Source organism: Pseudophryne corroboree, chromosome 4 (genome assembly GCF_028390025.1).
Source record: "Pseudophryne corroboree isolate aPseCor3 chromosome 4, aPseCor3.hap2, whole genome shotgun sequence".
In the NCBI taxonomy this organism is placed as follows: Eukaryota; Metazoa; Chordata; class Amphibia; order Anura; family Myobatrachidae; genus Pseudophryne; species Pseudophryne corroboree.
The window spans coordinates 350,921,075-350,938,041 of record NC_086447.1 but is presented as its reverse complement, the minus strand read 5'-3'; the positions used below and the strand labels follow the sequence as shown (position 1 = coordinate 350,938,041).

General features: G+C 45.1%; 1 pseudogene; it reads left to right on the top strand.

The window, feature by feature from the left end:
- Window positions 1-2,851: 2,851 nt before the first annotated feature.
- Window positions 2,852-2,970, top strand: LOC134913571 (5S ribosomal RNA; annotated as a pseudogene).
- Window positions 2,971-16,967: the final 13,997 nt, after the last annotated feature.

Genomic DNA, 16,967 nt, shown 5'->3' with positions numbered 1-16,967 from the left:
TTAAAGTTAATGAAGCAAAGACCTATAATGGGTATGCAGTTGTTGAATCCACCACAAGGCTGGTTGTGAAATGGGCAAAAAGTCTCTTAAAAAAGAGACCTATGTTTAACCATCATTGCACCAAGGTGTATTCCAAATGTATAGGTATACAGAGGTTTTAAATCATATGGTCAACCGATTTTGCCAAAAATAGCCGCCAATATGTTGCTTATATTTGTGCTATGCAACATTGATCCCAGAGGATTTTTCACATGTAGTAGGGCAATAGTGGACCCTAGTTATTCTGATGACATGCCAGCCAAATTTTTGAAATATCAAAACATGAATGTGTTGCAAGTATAGTTAGTACTGAAAATGCAAAAGGTCCTGAGCAATACACCATACTCCCCCTCCCCCTTCACACAGCGTATGGGGCAGGAAATGGGAATGCACCAGAAACCATGTATTCAGCTAAAACGACAGATTGGCAGGAGTGGATAGATAATTAGGGAATAAATCTCAAGAGACGTGATCTCCACTATCCACACTAAGGCTAACTAATTCATTAGAGCCTGAAATGTCAATTACTGTCTTGATTGCAGTCTGTAAATAATTGTACTTGCAGTATAGAAGCACACAAATAGTATTGTATGTGCTGTATGTCCACAGTGAGTCAAATAAGAGTTGTGAAACAAAATGTGAAAAAACCCCAATTGTCAAAGTGAAAGGTGGATTGTTGCTGATTGTATATAACTTCATCAGCAACAGAGTGATACTAAGAAGTATCAAAATTGTTTCTTTATATGTATAGCACCTAACAGCAGCAGTTTGTAATATACAATTAAAGGATTGAATGAAATAAATAAAACTTTTTGCCTTATTATAGAAGCGGCATAAATTTGCCTGAATGAGACCGATGCACACAGTGTTTAATTACAGTTGTGCGTGGCTGGAGAGCGGGAGACAGAATAAAAATGCTGGATATATGTGGAGAGATACTTGCAGACGCCTGTGCGTGTGTCCTGCTGTTTTGATGCCGCTGACAGCTCGACGTGACGAGCTGTGTGTCTAAGCGGCTCCCCTGGTCTCCTCTCCTGCCGATGCCGCTGACAGCTCGGCGTGACGAGCCATGTGTCTAAGCGGCTCTCCTGGTCTCCTCTTCTGCCGGTCTCCTGGTCACGTGAGCGCACTCACCGTGACCTCGTTCACCTCCCAACGTACGTTTCACAGGATGCTTGTTCACGGGTAGTGTGAACGTTAGAAGTGCAGACCTGGTTTATATTCAGAAGAAATGATTGTTAATTGATTACACTAGGTGGTGATTACGATGTAAAGGTCTGACTGCGCTTTATGAGCTTGATAAGAAAAAAGCAGGGTTAGATATGTTGCACTGAATGAAACTCCTTCGGATAATTAGTGAATGTATGCCTGCAATATATGTAAAAAGATGTCTTAAAAGGTGGATTTGAATGAATTGATTAAGGAAGGGAATTGTGTGAGAGTGCTGAAAGACATGTGTGTGCTGTGTAGGAAAAGAGTGTGGGGGGGGGGGAGGGAAATTAATGATTGATTGCAAGTATGACAAATGTTAAATAGTGAATTGGGAGTGTGGTTGGAATGGAAATGTGATAGAATAATGGAATGAATGGATTATAATAAAGATGAATGTGGATATGTGAAAATGAATATGTGTAAATATTATGAAAATGTATAAGAATGATTATAAAGATGAAATAAATTATAATGAAAATAGATGTTAAAGTATGTAAAAATAAAAATAAATATAAATATACAAAATAAAAATAATGATAATAATAATAATGATAATGATAATAAAATAAAAATATAAAAAAATATATGAAAAAATATGAAAAAATAAATAAAAATATGAAAAAATAAAAAAAAAAAAAAAAATATGAAAAAATAAAAAATAATAATAATAAATATTAAAAAATATCTAAAAATGGATATATATAAAGGTGAATAGATGTGAATATGAATGTAAAAATGTTGATAAATAAGTGAAAATGAAATTGATAGTAATAAATATAAATGTAAAAAATGAAAGTGCTAATATTGATTTAAAGTTATATAAATTGTGGTATATGAAATGAAAATGTGTAATGAAGGGGGAAGGAAAATTTGGGATAGTGTGTGCATTATGGCGGCAGGGAAATTGTGATGGTGTGAGGAAGGAGGGAAAATGTGCATGGGAACTATTGTGTGAACTGTATACAAACACGTGACCCAGGTTATGTAGAAAAGCTTGTGTGACTCTGAATTTTGATAATGATAGTGTATTGCTAAATAAAGGTGGAATGGGGCAGTGGGTTGGGATAGGTATGACTGTGGATGGGAAGTGGGAAATGGGGGGGGGGGAGGTTTTGGGGGTTATTGGGTTAAGGGGTGGGGGGGGGGAGGGGGAAAAAGAAGGGGGAGGGGAGGGGGAAGGGGGGGGGGAAGAGAAAGGGGGGAGGAAAAATAAGAGGGAAAATAAGAAAGGGGGAAAGGGAGGGTATTTGGTTAGGTGAAAAGAAATTAAGAGATGGTGAAGGAAAACTATAAAACCGGATTTCCCTGCTGGGATAATTCTTGCTGCCGTCATAACATATATGCAGTAGTGATATATTTAAGTTGGAAGGAAAGCACCAAAATTGATGGTTTCATTGAGTCCTTGAGGGTGTAGTGAGTCCAATCTGAAAGTCCACTCACATTCCTTCCGTAGAAGAGTGTTAGTCCAATCATTGCTTGGTGCAATGATGGTTAAACATAGGTCTCTTTTTTAAGAGACTTTTTGCCCATTTCACAACCAGCCTTGTGGTGGATTCAACAACTGCATACCCATTATAGGTCTTTGCTTCATTAACTTTAAATCTACTACCATACCACACCGTACATGCCCAATCTCGTCCGATCTTGGAAGCAATACGGTGTTGGGCCTGGTCAGTACTTAGGTGGTTGACCACTAAGGAATACCAGGTGTTGTAGGTCAAGTTTGAAGGCAATACCTTTGCTATTGCACCTACTGCAGTAATCAACACCTGGCGGGTAAATCTCTTGGTTTTGCCGTAACTTGTGCCGCACGTTTGCCTTTTATTTAATGTTTTTTTCATCCTTATGTTCACAGTTGCATTCCCGAATTTACGATTCAAATTATTTAATCATCTTTTAAACATTTTTTGTGTGTACTCCCATATTATTCATTAAAATTAAAGGTTACGTTTTAATATCTAATACACCAGGGGTGTCAAACTCAAATTCATCGGGGGCCGCATCAGCAGTTTGGTTCCCATCAAAGGGCCGGTTGTATCTGTAGGTCTATCCAAAATTTACCGCTCCACCTGCCTTATATGTGCCCAGCCATCTGCCCCCTTTTAAAGTGCCCAGCCATGTGCCCCCTTTTATAGTGCCCAGCCATGTGCCCCCTTTTATAGTGCACAGGTCCCCATTTTACACATTGCGGCAGGCACAGGTCCCCATTTTACACATTGCGGCAGGCACACGTCCCCATTTTACACATAGCGGCAGGTACAGGTCCCCATTTTACACATTGTGGCAGGCACAGGTCCCCATTTTACACATAGCGGCAGGTACAGGTCCCCATTTTACACATTGTGGCAGGCACAGGTCCCCATTTTACACATTGTGGCAGGCACAGGTCCCCATTTTACACATAGCGGCAGGTACAGGTCCCCATTTTACACATTGTGGCAGGCACAGGTCCCCATTTTACACATAGCGGCAGGTACAGGTCCCCATTTTACACATTGTGGCAGGTACAGGTCCCCATTTTACACATTGTGGCAGGCACAGGTCCCCATTTTACACATTGTGGCAGGCACAGGTCCCCATTTTACACATTGTGGCAGGCACAGGTCCCCATTTTACACATTGTGGCAGGCACAGGTCCCCATTTTACACATAGCGGCAGGTACAGGTCCCCATTTTACACATTGTGGCAGGCACAGGTCCCCATTTTACACATTGTGGCAGGCACAGGTCCCCATTTTACACATAGCGGCAGGTACAGGTCCCCATTTTACACATTGTGGCAGGCACAGGTCCCCATTTTACACATAGCGGCAGGTACAGGTCCCCATTTTACACATTGTGGCAGGCACAGGTCCCCATTTTACACATTGTGGCAGGCACAGGTCCCCATTTTACACATTGTGGCAGGCACAGGTCCCCATTTTACACATTGCGGCAGGTGGTGGAAGGAGGGAGAGAGAGAGGAAGGGAGAGGGGCTGACTTACATTTGAAGCGGTTCTCGCCGCTCTTCAGCCGCCTCTCCCTCCTCGTCTGCGCGGCTCCCTTCTCCCTCCTCCGACGGGGTTTCGTTGAATGACGCGTTTGCGCCGTGACGTCACGACGCAATCGCGTCATTCCGCGAAACTCCGCCCCCCCCCCGAGCTGGGCACTCGGGAGAAGGGGGTTTCATGGCGGCGGCACCGCGGGCCATCAGACAAGGTCTGGCGGGCCGGATTTGGCCCGCGGGCCTTGTCTTTGACACCCCTGTAATACACTATACATAATTTCTATCATAGTTGTTTCCAAGAGGGAGTGCTCCCAAGAAGGGTCACTTTTTTCCTTTCTCTCCTGTCTTTATTAAAAATGCAGGCATGTCTGAAAAAACGCAAGTGTGGCTGTGCGTTCGCTGGGCAGGTGTATGATGTCAAATCCGGACACAAATAGGCTGAAGTGATCGCAAGTGCTGAGTAGGTTCAGAGCTACTCTGAAACTGCACAAACTGTTTTTGCAGAGCTCAGCTGCACAAGCGTTCGCACTTCTGCTAAGCTAAAATACACTCCCCAGTGGGCGGCGGCATAGCGTTTGCACGGCTTCTAAAACTAGCTAGCGAGCGATCAACTCGGAATGACCCCCAATGTTCACTCCCTGTTTGCGGAGGAGAAACATCATCTCTGTCAAGACCTTGGTGAACACCCTCGGTGCCGTAGAGAAGCAAAGTGGAGAACTGGTAGCGACGGTCCTGTAATGCAAACCTTAGATAAGCCTGATGAGGCAGCCAAATCGGAATATTAAAAGGTACGCATCCTTGACATCCAGAGACTCCAAGAATTCCCCCTCCTCCAGACCTGAGATCACTGCTCTCAGAGACTCCATCTTGAACTTGAACACCCGTAAGTACGGGTTCAACGACTTGAGATTTAAAATGGGCCTTACCGAACCGTGTGGTTTAGGAACTACAAACAAGTTGGAATAATAACCCTGGTTTTGCAGCTGAAGTGGAACTGGAACAATGACCTGAGTCCGTACCAGTTTCTGAATTGCTTCCTGTAAAGTCATACTTGCTTCTTGAGAAGCTGGTATGCCTGATTTGAAGAATCTGTGAGGTGGGAGTTCCTGAAACTCCAGTCTGTAGCCCTGGGCTATAAGATCTTTGACATTGCCCATATGTGACTGAAGAATCTCAAACAGGCTTCCACCTGCCTGTCTTCCAGGCAGTGCGGTCCACCGTCATGCTGAAGGCTTAGAGGAAGCAGAACCGGGGTTCTGTTTCTGTGAACCTGCAATTGCTGCTTTTCTGGGTTTACCTATATTGCCTTTTAAGGCCGTAGAAGAACCTGTGTGTCACAAACTGAGGGCTGGTGCTGACCAGGGGGAGCCTCAGTTGTAGGGGCTAAGGTATATGTGTACCTGGGAGGCAGTACAGGGTTCTTAGACAAGCAGGGAACCTTTAGAACAAATGCCCGAAGGCGTGACCAAGACAACGAAGGAAAGTTCAAAGGTTTATTAAACACAGTTCAGAGGAATACGGATGACTTGGTACAGGTAACAGGAATCACAGTTCAGAGAAATACTTGGGATCGATGACGGAACACCGATGGAGACTTGGGATCGATGGCGGAGCACCGATGGAGACTTGGGATCGATGGCGGAGCACCAATGGAGACTTGGGATCGATGGCGGAGCACCGATGGAGACTTGGGATCGATGGCGGAGCACCGATGGAGACTTGGGATCGATGGCGGAGCACCGATGGAGACTTGGGATCGATGGCGGAGCACCGATGGAGACTTGGGATCGATGGCGGAGCACCGATGGAGACTTGGGATCGATGGCGGAGCACCGATGGAGACTTGGGATCGATGGCGGAGCACCGATGGTGACTGGGGATCGATGGCGGAACACCGATGGTGACTGGGGATCGATGGCGGGACACCGATGGTTACTGGGGATCGATGGCGGAACACCGATGGTTACTGGGGATCGATGGCGGAACACCGATGGTTACTGGCAGGGCAGAGCACCGCTGGAAGCTAGAAGCTGGAAGCCGGTCTCAGGTAACTGCCAGTCACAGGGAGCAATGTAGACACTGCAGAGTCAGGCTGTTCTGCAGAGAAAGTCCATGGGAGGACTGCACACTGGAATCACTGAAGACAATTGAAGCACTGACATCTTTTCACCCCAGGAACAAGATATTTATACCAGCTGGGAAACGGGGATTGGCTGGCTGATTAACCAGAGACCAGAGTGCAGCTGCTGGGTAATCAGGCTGAGAGTAGAGTGCAGCTGATAGGCTGAATGGTAACATGTGATTAGGAAAACATGGCTGCGCCCATGTTAGCTTTTTTGAGGGAAAGATTGTTTGTAACTTGCATGTGAGCTTTAACCCTGATGCTGCCAGAATCACAGTAAAGAGATTAGAGACAATGAGATGCAGCGTGCTGCACACAGACAGTGCAGATGGAATCCAGGCTTGGAACGCTGGGACAGTCTCAGGAGGTATTTGGAAGGTAAATACTGATGAGGAATTACCTGGATCGTGACACTGTGGTTTTGTTTTTAATCTTCGCTGTCTGAAAGGACTGCAGAGTTGGGGCAGTGTAGGATTTTCTAGCCGGGGGAGCTGCGGAAGGAAGGTATGTAGACTTACCCGCCGTAGCCTTGGTTATCCACGTATCCAGTTCATCTCCAAAAAAGGCTTCACATGTGAAAGGTATGCTTTCCATGCCTTTCCTGGAATCCGCATCCGCAGTCTACTGGCGTAGCCACAAGCCCCTGCGTGCTGACACTGCCATGGCAGTGGTGCGTGCATTGAGCAAACCAATTTCCTTTATGGCCTCCACCATAAAGTTAGCATAATCCTGTATATGCTGTAGGAGTAAAATTATTTTCCCCCTGGATAAGGAATCTAACCCGCCAATTAGATTACCTGACCATTTAGCAATGGCCCTAGAGATCCATGCACAAGCTATAGTGGGTCTCTGGGCTACCCCTGTAGCCGTGTAGAGATTTGAGAGTGGTCTCAATCTTGCGGTCTGCAGCATCCTTCAACAAAGCTGCCCCAGGGACAGGTAAAACTATCTTACGAGACAGCCTAGAAACCGATGCGTCAACTATCGGTGGGTTTTCCCATTTTTTCCCCATCATCCTGAGGAAACAGGAAGGATGTGAGTAACCGTTTTGGGACCTGAAACTTCTTGTCAGAATTTACCCAAGTTTCTTCAAATAGGGAATTTAATTCCTTAGATGCAGGGAAAGTAGCTGACGGTTTCTTTTTCACATTAAAATAAGATTCCTCCTCGTCCTCGTCCTCTCTAATAGCTTCTATCAGGGCCTGTATTCCCTGTGACAAAGCTGCATCCCCCCCCCCCTTCCCGAGTCCACCTCACCCTCCTCTGGGTCTGATACATCATCATCAGTATCAGCCTGCATGATTTGGGCCAGAGTACGCTTCTGTGGACAAATGGCAGGGGTCTGAGATGCTGGAATGACCACTGAATCTATATTCATCAGGTCATCAACAGATTGCCTTAAGAATTGCGTCTCCTTCTCATTTTGGAATAATTTATTTGAAATATTGGAAATCATCCCTTTTAATGAATCTAATCATACTTGTTCAGATCCACTAGCCTGTGAATGTGTACTATCTTGAGTATATGGCAGTGATCCCCCAGATTGAGAAAAACACTCTGCTGTGCATGATACACAGTCCTTTGACATAGTAAATGTGAAAGAACACATACACAGGAAATAGGTTAAAAGTACAGTTAACCCACACAGATCCCTCCTAGGGAGACATAGAGTATAATGGAGCCAACTACACAGCGCCCCTACAGCTAAATAACAAGTTTAGCTCGGTTGCACACGAAGTACCCTTAATAGGGCTTAGTACACCAAATATTGCTCCCCCCTGCTATGACCCCCTGGTACCGTGGAGGTGTTCTGGAGACCTTGTGGAGGAGCTGCGCTTCCCTGTCAATCTGCCTGTGTACAGCTGCAGAGGGAAAATGGCGCTGGCAAGCTGCTGGTTCTGCTTACAGTGAAGCCCCACCCCCTTAATGGCGCGTGGTCTTCCCGTTTTTTTTTTATACTGGCTGAGGTAATTATACTGTGCTACAGTGGTTTAAAACCCCTGTAGTGCACTGCCAGTGTGGGTATCAGTAGTGGCATCAGCCCGCCCCTCACAGCGGTAACTACAGTGTCTCTGAAGCCCGGGGAGCAGCCTGCATGTCAACGCTGCACTCCTACCCTTGTGCCGCCATTACAGCTGTTGACTAACTAACCGGGATGCCGGCCACCTACTCACCACTCTTCTGACTCTGTTAGGGGTGGCGACGTGCTGCGGGTCTGTACGCTCGCTGTGGTGGGGCTTGCGAATAGGACCCTCAGGATCTCTGTGTCCTGTCAGTGGGGAACGGGACCATTAACCCTAGGGAGGTTGGGCCATTCCCCATCCCCCCCCCCCAAGTCCCACGAAGCAGGCAGTCTGGTGCCAGCCAGACCTGCCTGACAATAAAAAAAGAAAATAAAGGCAGAAAACTCTTCAGGAGCTTCCCAAGCGTGACCGGCTCCTCCACATTTTCTAAACTGAGTCTGGTAGGAGGGGCAAGGAGGGAGGAGCCAGCCCACACTATCAATTTCTTAAAGTGTCCATGGCTCCTAGTAGACCCGTCTATACCCCATTGTACTAATGTGGACCCCAGTATCCTCTAGGACGTAAGAGAAATAATGCCGAATGACATATAAATTGAGGATGCTACTTTGAAAGTTCATCAGGATGAAGGTGATAATTTTGTATCTGACATTACTGAGAATGATGATAAATGTGTTGGATGAGAACAAGTTGATAGCAATTCAGGAGGATGATGTTTTTGTGTCAATGAAAGCCAGACACTGGTGGCATCAGCTCTTGCCAGTGATAAGAAGAGCATTGTCATGCCTGGGCAAAAGACCAAAAAAAGCCACCTCTTCCGTGTGAAAGTTTTTTATAACCAAATCCTGACAACATTTGTCAAGGCATCTGTAACATTTGTAAACTAAAGTAAATAGATGTAGGTAAGTTAAACATCTGGGCACCTCCTCTCTGTTACATCATTTGCAGTTGGTTCATTCAAGTTATTTATCAAAATCTGGAAAATCATATATAACATGCAGTCCAGCATCAGCTACCAGCAGCATGGATAGATAACAGGCAACTGCCAACACCATCATCAACCTCCCCATTAGCGTTCAGAGGTTGTCTTGCAGACAATTTGCAAAGGTAAAATGACTCCTCTGCTATCCAGATTCCCAAGAAGAATCCTTGTGTGCTAGGGCTGCTGCTACTCAGAGTGAATCTTCATCACAGAAGGGGAACAAGAAGTAGACTAGTACTAGATTCACACAATTGTCTGTGTAACAATAATTTGCAATAGGAACTAAGTATCCCAGATGCCACCCGCTGCACACTCGATCACTGAAGCCGCAAAGCTCTGTTAGCATTAGACCTACATCCAATAGCTGCCATAAATTTTCTGGTTTTAGACGATTGAGGTCATGTGTCTACACTTACAAAGTCCATCTCAATTCTATTTTACCAGAACAGCAATTCCGCACCTGTACTGGGTTTTAAACAAAAAGGTATTCTTTGGCTACAAAATGCCCTTGTACTGACTATCAACTTAACTACAGATATGTGGACAAGCTGTACTGGTTAAAATAATGGTGCCCATACACTAGATGACCTGTAAATGATGATTTCTCTTTAACGATTTCCCTTGAACTCCCCCGGCAGCTCCCCGGCAGTACTAGGCAAACGATATAGTACAATACACATGGTAAATCTTTAAGATACCTTAAGATCTGGGAGTGGCTACATCCAGGAGCTGCTGTTGTTGACTATAGCTTCAGATCTTTCTTGCAGCAGGGAAGATCAGAATCTCTGACCAACGACCAGCGGTACCATGCATTGTGATAGTTATCGTTCACAGACACTGAATGATCTGCACTATTATGAACGATTTGTAGTTCCGATCCATCGGAAATGGGCAAATCCTTCATAATATCTTCTAGTGTATGGGCACCTTAAGGATTACATGACTGTGTCAGCCCACTGGGTAGGTGTATCTCCATCAACAGCAGTACTGTATCTAACACACAAATATATGTTATGGTAAGAACTTACCATTGATAACGGTATTTCTCCTAAGTTCACAGGATAACAATGGGATATGATGGAGCGACAGCGGATTGGCACCAAACGATCACAAGCTTTCAGTCCTCCCAGGATGCAACGGGCTCGTCCATATATCCCCGCCCACTGGCTCAGGCAAATCAGTTGTATTCCAAAGCATTTAGGCAGGAGCATCATGTAGAGCCCTAATCAGGCGAGAAGAACACACATGCACACCCTTCCGTACAAGAAGGAAGAGTTTTAGTGAGTAGAAAGACCCTCAAATCAGGTGCGTCAGGGTGGGATCTCTGTGGAACCTGTGGACTTAGGAGAAATACCGTTATCAACGGTAAGTTCTTACCATAACGTATATTTCTCCGGCAGGGTCCACAGGTTATCCACAGGATAACTGGGATTTCCCAAAGCAATTTAGTGGTGGGGACGCTCCTGATTAGACAGGAGAACCTTTCGCCCAAATTCAGCGTCATGAGAGGTAAAAGTATCCAAGGAATAATTTCTAATGAATGTGTTAATGGAAGACCATGTGGCTGCCTTACATATCTGTTCTGCTGAAGCACCATTTTGTGCTGCCCATGAAGGACCTACCTTACGAGTAGAGTGAGCAGAGACATTATCCGGAACAGGGAGATCAGCTCGAGAATATGCTTCTGAAATAGTCATTCGAAGCCATCTTGCCAGTGTCTGTTTTGTAGCAGGCAATCCTCTCTTGTGAAATCCATAGAGAATGAAGAGAGAATCTGTCTTTCTGATGGCACTGGTATGATCCATGTAGATCCTTAATGCCCGGACTACGTCCAGCGACGCATCTCCCGCAGAAAGTCCCGATACCTGAAAAGACGGGACTACAATTTCTTCATTAAAGTGGAATTTAGACACCACCTTCGGAAGATACCCAGATCTAGTTCTTAGAACTGCTTTATCTGGATAAAAAGTCAGAAAAGGAGAACGACAAGACAGTGCTCCTTAATCTGATACTCTTCTAGCTGATGCCATAGTCAGTAGAAAGAGAACTTTAGCTGTCAACCATTTAAGATCCACCTCATTAAGTGGTTCAAATGGAGCAACTTGAAGGGTTTTCAGAACTAAATTTAAGTCCCAAGGCACTGTAGGAGGAACAAAGGGAGGTTGAATGCGCAGCATTCCCTGGAAGAAAGTACGCACATCCTGTAATTGGCAATTTTCTTTTGGAACCATACAGTCAATGCGGATACTTGTACTCTCAAGGAAGCCACCTTCAAACCTTTATCCATTCCTGCCTGAAGGAAATCTAAGACCCTGGAAACATGGAAAGATTTCAGATCCATATTTCTTTCACTGCATCAATGAATATAGGCCTGCCATATTCGGTGATAAATGTGAGCTGAGGAGGGTTTCCTTGCTCTGAGCATTGTTTGAACTACCTGTTGTGAGAATCCTCTTGACTTCAGGATAGAGGTTTCAAGAGCCACGCAGTCAACGATAGTCGATCCAGATGCCTGTGGTAACAAGGACCCTGCATTAGTAGATCTGGACGTTGAGGGAGCAGAAGTGGAGTATCCATCGACATTCTCTGCAGATCTGTGTACCAATGCCTTCTGGGCCAAGCCGGAGCTATTAGAATCACGGTACCCTTTGCTTCTTTTATCTTCCTCCCCACCCTGGGCAGTAGGATGATCGGATGAAACAGATACGCCAGATGAAAATCCCATTTCACTGATAGGGTGTCCACAAAGATCGCTCCCGGATCCTTTGTTCTTGACCCATACACGGGTACTTTGTTGTTCAGACGAGACGCCATGGGATCTCTCTGTGGCAAACCCCACTTGTCTACTAGAGTCTGAAAGACTTCTAGATGTAGAGCCCATTCACTTGCTTGAATGGCGTGTCGACTGAGAAAGTCTGCTTCCCAGTTTAGGACTCCCAGAACGAATACTGCAGACAATGCTGGAAGATGGAGTTCTGCCCATTTTAGTATGTGACTTACCTCCTTCATTGCTTTTTGACTGCGCGTTCCTCCCTGATGGTTGAGGTACGCTACCGCCGTTACATTATCCGAACGGATCTGGACTGGTCTTCCTTGAAGAATGTCCTTTGCCTGAATCAGTGCCATGTAGAGGGCCCGCAGTTCTAACAGATTTATTGGTAGGCAACTTTCTTCTGCGGTCCATTGTCCCTGGAACCATAATCTTCCTGACACTGCTCCCCAGCCCTGAAGACTGGCATCTGTTGTCAGGATCTCCAAATCCGATATCCGAAAGGGTCTCCCTTTGTTTAGATGGGATGTTTGTAGCCACCAGGCTAATGACTTTCTTACCTTGTGTGAAAGTACCATAGTCTGTTTCTTTATTGTCTTATATATTCCATTCCATCTGGCCAGAATCAGACACTGCAGAGCTCTTGAGTGGAATTGTGCATACTCCACCATGTCGAATGTAGACCTTATCAAACCCATCAGTCGCATCGCTGCGTGGATTGATATTGTTTGACTGTGTAACAACTCCTGAGTCCTTGACTGTACCTTGGATATCTTGTCCCGAGGTAATAATATTTTCTGCAGACTTGAATCCAGTACAGCCCCCAAGTGAGTAATCCGTTGCGACGGAACTAGAGATGATTTTCCCCAATTTATGAGCCATCCGTGCCTCTGCAGACATGTTATTGTCTGTTGAAGATGGTCCAGGAGCATTTCCTGTGATTGTGCTAGAATTAACAGGTCATCGAGGTATGGAAAAATTCTTATCCCCTGCTTGCGAAGATAAGCTGCCATACCCACCATGATTTTGGTAAACACTCTGGGTGCCGTGGCTAACCCAAAAGGTAATGTCTGGAACTGAAAATGCTGCTGCAGGATAGCAAACCTGAGATAGCACTGATGGGACAGTGCTATAGGAACATGTAGGTAAGCATCCTGAATATCCAGGGATACCATATAATCCCCTGGTTCCATGGCCAAAACTATGGATCGTAGTGTATCCATGTGAAACCGTGGGACCCAAATATACTTGTTCAGCATTTTGAGATTGAGAATAGGCCGGAATGACCCATTTGGCTTCTGAACCAAAAGCAGGTTGGAGTAAAACCCCTGTCCCCGTTGTGCAGGGGGTACTGAAATGATTACTCCTGACTGAAGCAATTTCTGAACTGCTTCTTGCAAAGCCCTGGCCTTCGTCTCTACCCAAGATGGGCTGGTGCAGAAGAACCTTCGAGGAGGATGCTTCTTGAAGGGAAAAACATAACCCAGAGATACCACTTCTTGCACCAAGGCATCTGTTGTAGACTGCTGCCATATCTGTGCAAACTGAAGAAGTCGGCCCCCTACCATGGAGTCCCCCAGGAGGAGGCCCGCACCATCAAACTGATGGCTTATTCTCTGGTTTTGAGTCTGGCGTTCTGGTAGCCCATTGCTTTTTCGCCTTACCAAATTTATTGTATTGGGGCTGCTTACGATCACTTTATCCTTTCGCTTTTCCTTGTGACCCAAAGGGCCGAAAAGCGTGACTCCTACGTTTGGGGTTATATGTGGAAGGAAGTTTTACCTTTTTGGAGTCTGCTTCTGACTCCAGAATATCTGTCAATTCTTTACCAAACAGAATGCTTCCAGTAAAAGGCAAAGATTCCAGAACCTTCTTAGATTCTGAATCAGCTTTCCATGTAGCGAGCAGCTATTGTTGATGCTGATGCCCTGGAGGCGATAGTGCCCATATCTATTGCTGCTTCTTCCAAGAATATTGCAGCCTGTTTTATGTGAGCTATATAGGATTCTTGCTCCCTTGAAGGTGCTTAAAGACCGTCTTCCAGTACTTCTATCCAGGCAGCAACTGCTTTTGCCATCCAAGCTGAAGCCATGGCTGGCCTTATGACTGCCACAGACAGAGAAAATATGGTTTTTAGAAAACCATCCACTCGCCTATCCGTGACATCATCCAATGACGTTGATAGCAAAGGTAATATATATTTTCGCACTAATCGAATGACATGAGTATCTACTTTGGGAGCCATTTGCCATTTTAAACAGACCCCAGCTGGAAAAGGATAATTGGAATCCCAATTTTCTGGGAATTCTATATTTTTTACTGGGTGTAGCCCAAGACTCTTCCATGATTTCCGTAAGCTGGTCTGACCCTGGAAACTCAGTCTTATCTGCTTTGGGCCGTTTAAATACAGGTGCCTTGGTTTTTAACACAGGCTCTGCTGAATCCTCTAAGGATAGAATGGCCTTTAATTCTCTAATTAGCTTAGCTATATCCACTGAGCTGAGACGTTCTACTTGTTCTTCGTATGCCGAAGTAGAGTATATAGAGCTTTCACCGTCCGATGAATCATCCTGTGTAGCCTGTGAAGTTGACGGTTTACTTACACTTGGTTTATCAGCTTGTCTTTTAGGAGAAGCTGGTGAGGGAAATTATATTCCGTAAGTAGGGAGCTGCATGTATGGGTTATTTGTGTACCCCATTCCTGGTAGTGAAGCTGTAGGAATTACCTGTTCAGCTATATTGGACAAGGTCTGTGCAAACATCGCCCAAGGTGGATCTATCTGTACCCGACGTTGAACAGGGATCTGCCTTGCAATCTGCTGAAACGCAAAACAATTTGCACATAAACCATCCTGTACCAGATCCTGAAAGGATAATACAGTTTTGCAAGACAAACATGATGTGAGTGTTGGTGTTGCTGTGAGTATACCCTCGTCACCTTTGCCGCTCTTAGTCATGATAAATAATCAGCACTTTCACAGTGTACTACACAATTTGTGACTGTAATCACCTTAACCTTCTAAAGTGATATCAATCTGACCCTACCCATGCACCAGCATTGAGGATCAGAAGAAACAAATGACAAACATATATTAAAGTCAGCAATCACATTAGCAGTCAGTCACGTTATCAATCCATTATCAATTAGTCATATGAGTACATAATCAACTAAAAACACATTTTAAAGTATGTAGGAGTACATATTACTGAATTCTGCTTTATACAGATCTTAAAGTATTCAGACGCAATGTGAAGAAAACCACAGTAATGTACACAGACTCATATGCAATAGGCACTTAAAATGTAACTATTCATACTGACAAAAAGTAGATAGAAATTTAGTGCTGTATAACCCGTACTCAGAGTGGGATACAGGGAGACTCACCTCACTTCCAAGATCGATCAATACGTTAGCGAATGCTGAGTGGATCCAGACGCTACTAGTGTACACTGCCGCTCCGGGAACTTTTAAGTGGACACAGATGCAATGTGCATACAGACGCACCGGTCATACAGACTCCTGTACTGCGACCAGGTCTCCTCGTGGTAGCGCTTAGTGAACACAGACGCAGCGGCCTATGCTGCGACCGAGACCCCTCGTGGTAGCGTCTGAGATGGAAATGAGGCAATCAGTTCATGGCGGGAGACTCGCGGATACTGGTCATGAACTGGGGGGAGGGGCGACCAGGAGAGCGTCTAACTCCCCACCGCTGACATCAACCCTAGGGATCCAGCCTCATACTAATCCTGGTGCCTTATGATCCCTAAGGCCTAGCGCTGGAGCACCCGTGGTGGCGGCGCATCAGCTACTGTTTGGTAGTCTCCTCCCAATGCAGTGCGGCTGTGTATGTATTCCCCGACTACGTGGAACCGATGCCTTACCTTCTCCCCATTCTCCGGCCACAGCCTGGTAACGTCTGCTGGAACTGCTAGTATATCCGACACAGACCCCCGTCGAGACAGCACTGTACGCATGGGTAAGCGTTGTTGCGACCCGGCGGAGAGTTGTTGGAGCGAATCTTTCCAATATGCGTATAAGACGCTGTTAAGAAAGATCGCTCAAAAACATAGTAAGATTATAAAAAATAAAATAAGAAAGCTTAGGGCTGCCAAGAACAGCAGCCCTCTGACCATGGTCAGGCTCCTGCTGCACCAAACAAAAAAACGATTTGCCTGATTGCCTGAGCCAGTGGGCGGGGAATATATGGACGAGCCCGTTGCATCCTGGGAGGACTGAAAGCTTGTGATCATTTGGTGCCAATCCGCTGTCGCTCCATCATATCCCAGCTCATTCTCTGTATCACTGGCTTCAATAAGAAGCATACTGTTGTAAATCTGTAGGAAATACTCAGATAAGGGATATCAGTACCCTACTTAGGTTTTGTCATTTCTGATAATGCCAGAAACATTTTACAAGCATTACAACTGGCTGAATTTCAACACGTAATATGTTTTATGCACACAATAAACTTGGAGGTTGAGAATTAACATTTCTGGACATTTTTGACATTTAGCAACAGCATTCTGAAATAAGAGGTAGTAACCATGTGGAATTCCACCCTTAACGTGCTTCAGCGACTATAGAAACAGCAACAGGACAGTTCCGTACTGCACCACTTTTTACTATGGGCTTTGCCAAGATTTTGAGTGTTTGGCAGGCAGCGTATATTACTGTACTTTACTGGGGCATTGATGTTCTGTATCTTGCAAGACCACCCATCACCAGCTTCCCATCCAGGTATATAGGATCCATTTCTAGCAGCCTCTCCATGGATACACAGCACTTTTTATTATTTTTTATTTATCTATTTATTTTCAGTCTCTGAATAGTTTA